At 44.0% G+C, this 6,000-nt stretch overlaps 1 long non-coding RNA gene across 1 annotated transcript in view; it reads right to left on the reverse strand.

Annotated features, from left to right (window-relative positions):
- LOC140908143 (uncharacterized) overlaps window positions 1-2,487 on the reverse strand; it is a 116,507-nt gene extending 114,020 nt beyond the window's left edge. Inside the window, exon 1 of the long non-coding RNA XR_012157776.1 lies at window positions 2,422-2,487. This is a non-coding gene — a long non-coding RNA (uncharacterized LOC140908143). The remainder of the gene's footprint in view (window positions 1-2,421) is intronic.
- Between the last annotated feature and the right edge of the window lie 3,513 nt (window positions 2,488-6,000).

The raw sequence follows: 6,000 nt of genomic DNA on the forward strand, positions 1-6,000 counted from the left end.
GTTGTAATATTGCGACTTTTAGGTCTGTAATCGAGTGACCAGACAGATTGAAGTGTTCTCCGACTGGTTTTTGAATGTTATAATTCTTGACATCTGATTTGTGTCCATTTATTCTTTTACGTAGAGACTGTCCAGTTTGACCAATGTACATAGAAGAGGGGAATTGCTGGCACATGATGGCATATATCACATTGGTGGATGTGCAGGTGAACGAGCCTCCGATAGTGTGGCTGATGTGATTAGGCCCTATGATGGTGTCCCCTGAATAGATATGTGGACACAGTTGGCAACGGGCTTTGTTGCAAGGATAGGTTCCTGGGTTAGTGTTTTTGTTGTGTGGTGTGTGGTTGCTGGTGAGTATTTGCTTCAGGTTGGGGGGCTGTCTGTAAGCAAGGACTGGCCTGTCTCCCAAGATCTGTGAGAGTGATGGATCGTCCTTCAGGATAGGCTGTAGATCCTTGAGGATGCGTTGGAGAGGTTTTAGTTGGGGGCTGAAGGTGATGGCTAGTGGCATTCTGTTACTTTCTTTGTTGGGCCTGTCCTGTAGTAGGTGACTTCTGGGTACTCTTCTGGCTCTGTCAATCTGTTTCTTCACTTCAGCAGGTGGGTATTGTAGTTGTAAGAATGCTTGATAGGGATCTTGTAGGTGTTTGTCTCTGTCTGAGGGGTTGGAGCAAATGCGGTTGTATCATAGAGCTTGGCTGTAGACAATGGATCGTGTGGTGTGATCTGGGTGAAAGCTGGAGGCATGTAGGTAGGAATAGCGGTCAGTAGGTTTCCGGTATAGGGTGGTGTTTATGTGACCATCGCTTATTAGCACCATAGTGTCCAGGAAGTGGATCTCTTGTGTGGACTGGTCCAGGCTGAGGTTGATGGTGGGATGGAAATTGTTGAAATCATGGTGGAATTCCTCAAGGGCTTCTTTTCCATGGGTCCAGATGATGAAGATGTCATCAATGTAGCGCAAGTAGAGTAGGGGCATTAGGGGATGAGAGCAGAGGAAGTGTTGTTCTAAGTCAGCCATAAAAATGTTGGCATAGTGTGGGACCATGTGGGTACCCATAGCAGATACAATTAACTTAGGCTTGAATCGAGACAGGGAGTGGATGGGTCATTACACAAAGTAAACTATTTCCCCATGTTTATTCTCCCCCACCCCCCACTGTTCCTCAGACGTTCTTGTCAACTGCTGGAAATGGCCCACCTTGATTATCAGTACAAAAGGTTTTATTCCTCTCCCCCACCCCCCGCTCTCCTGCTCATATTAGCTCATCTTAAGTGATCACTCTCCTTACAGTGTGTATTGTAACACCCATTGTTTCATGTTCTCTGTGTATATAAATATCCCCACTGTATTTTCCACTGAATGCATCCGATGAAGTGAGCTGTAGCTCACGAAAGCTTATGCTCAAATAAATTTGTTAGTCTCTAAGCTGCCACAAGTACTCCTTTTCTTTTTACGATTACAGACTAACACGGCTGCTACTCTGAAACCTGAAATAGAGCTGTCCACTGAAGTGGATTTTGCTCTTTAATCGTTAAATTTTATTTTATTTTTTCTATTCCATTTTCTGACTCATGCAAATCTAAAAACGTCGCTGTGTGCCACATTTTCAAATGTGGCCTCTTTCTTTGAGTTCATAATCATTTTTGTGTGCACTTTTTGTGCACTATTTTTCTGCATACTAGCATTCCCATGGATCAAGCAAATTTGCTTTTCCAAATCTAACACAAATCAGTTTTGTATGTATAAATTCTATTGTGTGTATATGCAATTAATGATGCACAGAAACCATGTATGACAGTGACTTGCATGTCTAATGTGGTAAATGCCGCAAATAGACAGACCTTTGAAAATTTGACCTTATTGATTTGTAGGACTTTATATGCTACAATCACTTTACTGAGGGCTTGTCTCCACTACCGGTGGGATTGACGCTGCAGCAATCGATCCAGTGGGGGTTGATTTAGCGGGTATAGTGAAGACCTACTAAATCAACTGCCTATCGCTTTCCTCTTGACTCCGGTACTCCACCGGAACAAGAAGAGTAAGGGGAGTCGACGGGAACATTTCTCCTGTCGACCCAGCAAGGTGTGGACCCCGCGGTAAGTAGATCTAAGCTACGTCGACTTGAGTTATGCTACTAACGTAACTCAAATTGCGTAGCTTAGATCGACTTTTCCACGTAGTGCAGACCTGCCCTATGTGAGACACTTGTATTTCTTGAGTCTTTCATCTCAAAATATATTTTCTAACATATGAAATAATAACCAGATAATTAGGCAAAACAATTTAAAATATGAACTGGCATAAGATAGAAAAGTGCAAGTTAAAGAATATTATTGGCATCAAAGTTTACTGATGCTATTAGTTTCTCCCTGTGAGCCATACTGTGCTAGCCTTATTTATATTAATAGTACCTTACTTCTTGAGCACTAGGACTAAAACCAACGGGACTAAGAGGAGGCAGTGTAGTCTAGTGGAAGGTGTAATGGAGTGGGACTCAGAAGACCTGTCTTCTATTCCTGGTTCTGCCATTAGCCACTTGGGTAAGTCAGTTTGACTTCCTGTGATGTAGTTTCCCCAGCTGGTCTTCTTTGTAATATGCTTTAAGATCTACTGATAGAAAGAGTATATGAATTCTTATGAAGTAAAGTATTATTCCATTTAAGCAAGGATATGACAATCTGTCCCTAAAATAGTATATCTCATTTTAATGATCATCTACTTAAAAATATCATGGTGTTTTGACTTAGATTGTACATATTATTTAATTCAGATTGTACATTCTTTGGGACAGAGGTTGTTCTTTTACGCATTGTTTGTCCAGCACCTAGAACAATGGGCCATCCATCCTGATGGAGGTGGGTGACTCTGGATGTTACTATACTACAAATAATACTTTTTAGAAGAATTTAAATAATCAATTCTTTGAGAATTTAAAAGCAATTGATCTTTGATTTTTCAAAAACAAATATAAATATGTCCTTAGATTTGACTATGGAATGGAATAAAAACTTATGGAAATAGCTATCCTAAATCAGAGCTGTTTAGTTACCTTCAGTGTGATTCCGGTTAGACATGTCATCCTGGCATCTCAGCAGGTCCAGTACTTCCACCAGAGCTGCGGTCTGATGAAATAGGCCTGAGAAAACAACATTTGGTCATTAAACAATTTATAGAGGTTATAATTTCCACTGGGCAAGTCTGCACAGTGTCCTTGGAAAACTCTGCTTTTTCTACCAGCTGTAATCAAATGCGCATGAATTAGGAACAGGCTGCCAGGTGGCGAAGGACATGATTTTTACAAAAAGAGAGCTTGTACTGAGCAGAAAAGTGCTTGGCACTCGATGCTATAGCAAAATGGGATTTTGAAATTTTATTACAGAATGCAGAATAAAATAACTAAATGCTATAAGCACAGGAAAGCAAAATAATGAAAGTTAAGAAATAAAATGGAATAAGGGATTTACCAACGTTAAGCACTTGGTAAATAACCTTTGAGATGTTTATTGCTTAAAATGGGATAAACCCCCTGTAAATCTGGTAACTGTGTATGCCTAGATTTATATCCAGAAAACATTTTCCCCTCACCCACAGTTTATTCATCCTCTTGCATACATGGAACACTGTACTATTGTAACCCAGTGGTTTAGCACATATATTACAGGTCCGTCTCCGTGACTGTTCTGCCGGAGATAACTGATACAGCCCCCTGCTGTGGAGCCTGGATCTTTAGCTGAAGCAACAGAGCCTTATCCTTTTGGCCCTGGTTCAATCCATACAGTGTAGGCTAAGATAGTGGCCATCATTAGGGGCAGCGCTTGTGGGGGGCTATAGCCACCCCCAAATTTGCCTTAGCCCCTCTGTATCCACCTCTCCTAGCACAAAGGTCAAATGTTACTTCTCCACTGCTGCTTTCTGATCTGAGCTCCCGGCCAGCAGCCGCCGCTCTCCAGCCGCCCAGCTCTTAAAACAGCGCTGCCGCCAGCAGCAGTGCAGAAGTAAGTCCAGGCAGGGGGCCGGAGAGCTGGTCCTGGCCCAGGTCCCTGCCCACTGGTTTGTGCCACCCAGGGCAGGTGGAGGGTCCGGGGCTCCCCACAGCAGCCCAGACTGACCCACTCCAGCCTGGGCTTCTGGGCCCAGTACTCTGTGGTTGCTGCTCTCTGCCAGCCCCAGAGCCGTATCCTCCTACCTGGGAGGCTGTTATGGGCTGTGAGCAGTCGAAGGGCGGCTGGGAGCTGAGGAGAAGCCACTCTCCTGCCCCAAGCAGCAACAACAGGAGGAGGAGATTGGGGAGTGCTGTGGATTCCCACACCATGGCATCAGCCAGTGCAGCAGCTTCCCCCCACTGCCCAGCTCTGGCTTCGAGATTCCAACCTGGCTAGGGGGCTGAGCCTTGGAGGAGGGAAAGGAGGGGCCAGCACTTACCTGAGGAGGAGCAAGGGGTAGGGTCACAGAAAGGGGTGGGGGCTTGTGGTGGGGGAGGGTGCATCTCCCCCCCAATTTTTTGTCTAACCAACCTCAGCCCCCGCATCAGGAAGAGGCTGGCGCCATCACACTATGTCACCAGTATGCACAGTTTATTTTTCAGGAACAAAATAAAAATATTTGCAGCAAATTTCATCTTAAAGTAGAAGTCTGTTTCCTTTGTCATGATTGTGCCTCCTTCCTTTGTTTTGAAATGGGAAAACAAGTGATAGATTCCCCATTCCTTCATACCTTGACTGCCCAAGCTCTCATGAACGCTGGCGGTACACGGTTTTATCACTGACTAATAGAGAGAATTTTCACGACACCTCTTGTTAAAACACTGACTGCACATCACTATCACTGTACTATGTTTCCACTAAGCGAATGAATTTAGTGTGCACTGGATGAAGGTAAACCATTTGATGACTCCCTGTTGCACATATCACTTCTTACTGGTCATAAGGTAAATAAAATAATTTTAGTAAAGCAAATCATAAAATCTTGGTAGTGCTATAAATAACATTTTCATATATGTAGCATCCAACCTTGCACACCACTGCACCATCATTGTAAGATTTTTTGTAACAGAAAAGGCAATCTGAGCAAATAACCCTCTTTTTCTTAGTCCTGCTTCCCTGCTTTTTCACCATACCCATAAATTATTGCAACGTGATGTGTAAAAGCACCTCATGAAAATGACTGGCCTACCCATATGAGAATACAGGTATTAAAGAGAATTATACATTTCACATGAAATAAATAGAACTGGTCTCTGGAGAGTTCTGATGAGACAGACAGGCCAGGAGACAGACAAATATTTTCATAAGAACTCATTTGAAGAGGTTGCACTGGTATTTCTTGCAAAGCTGTGAGCCCTTTATGGAATATCATCACAGTGCTACATTATTGGGGATAGAGGAAAGCAGTGACCATAAATATGGGTGCTCTAGCAAGGATAAGGGACGTGGGCTCAACGGGTAGTGATCAATGGCTCCATGTCTAGTTGGCAGCCGGTATCAAGTGGAGTACCCCAAGGGTCAGTCCTGGGGCCGGTTTTGTTCAATATCTTCATAAATGATCTGGAGGATGGTGTGGATTGCACTCTCAGCAAATTTGCGGATGATACTAAACTGGGAGGAGTGGTAGATACGCTGGAGGGGAGGGATAGGATACAGAAAGACCTAGACAAATTGGAGGATTGGGCCAAAAGAAATCTGATGAGGTTCAACAAGGATAAGTGCAGGGTCCTGCACTTAGGACGGAAGAACCCAATGCACAGCTACAGACTAGGGACCGAATGGCTAGGCAGCAGTTCTGCGGAAAAGGACCTAGGGGTGACAGTGGACGAGAAGCTGGATATGAGTCAGCAGTGTGCCCTTGTTGCCAAGAAGGCCAATGGCATTTTGGGATGTATAAGTAGGGGCATAGCGAGCAGATCGAGGGACGTGATCGTTCCCCTCTATTCGATATTGGTGAGGCCTCATCTGGAGTACTGTGTCCAGTTTTGGGCCCCACACTTCAAGAAG

The sequence above is a fragment of the Lepidochelys kempii genome, chromosome 3, assembly GCF_965140285.1.
Source record: "Lepidochelys kempii isolate rLepKem1 chromosome 3, rLepKem1.hap1, whole genome shotgun sequence".
In the NCBI taxonomy this organism is placed as follows: Eukaryota; Metazoa; Chordata; order Testudines; family Cheloniidae; genus Lepidochelys; species Lepidochelys kempii.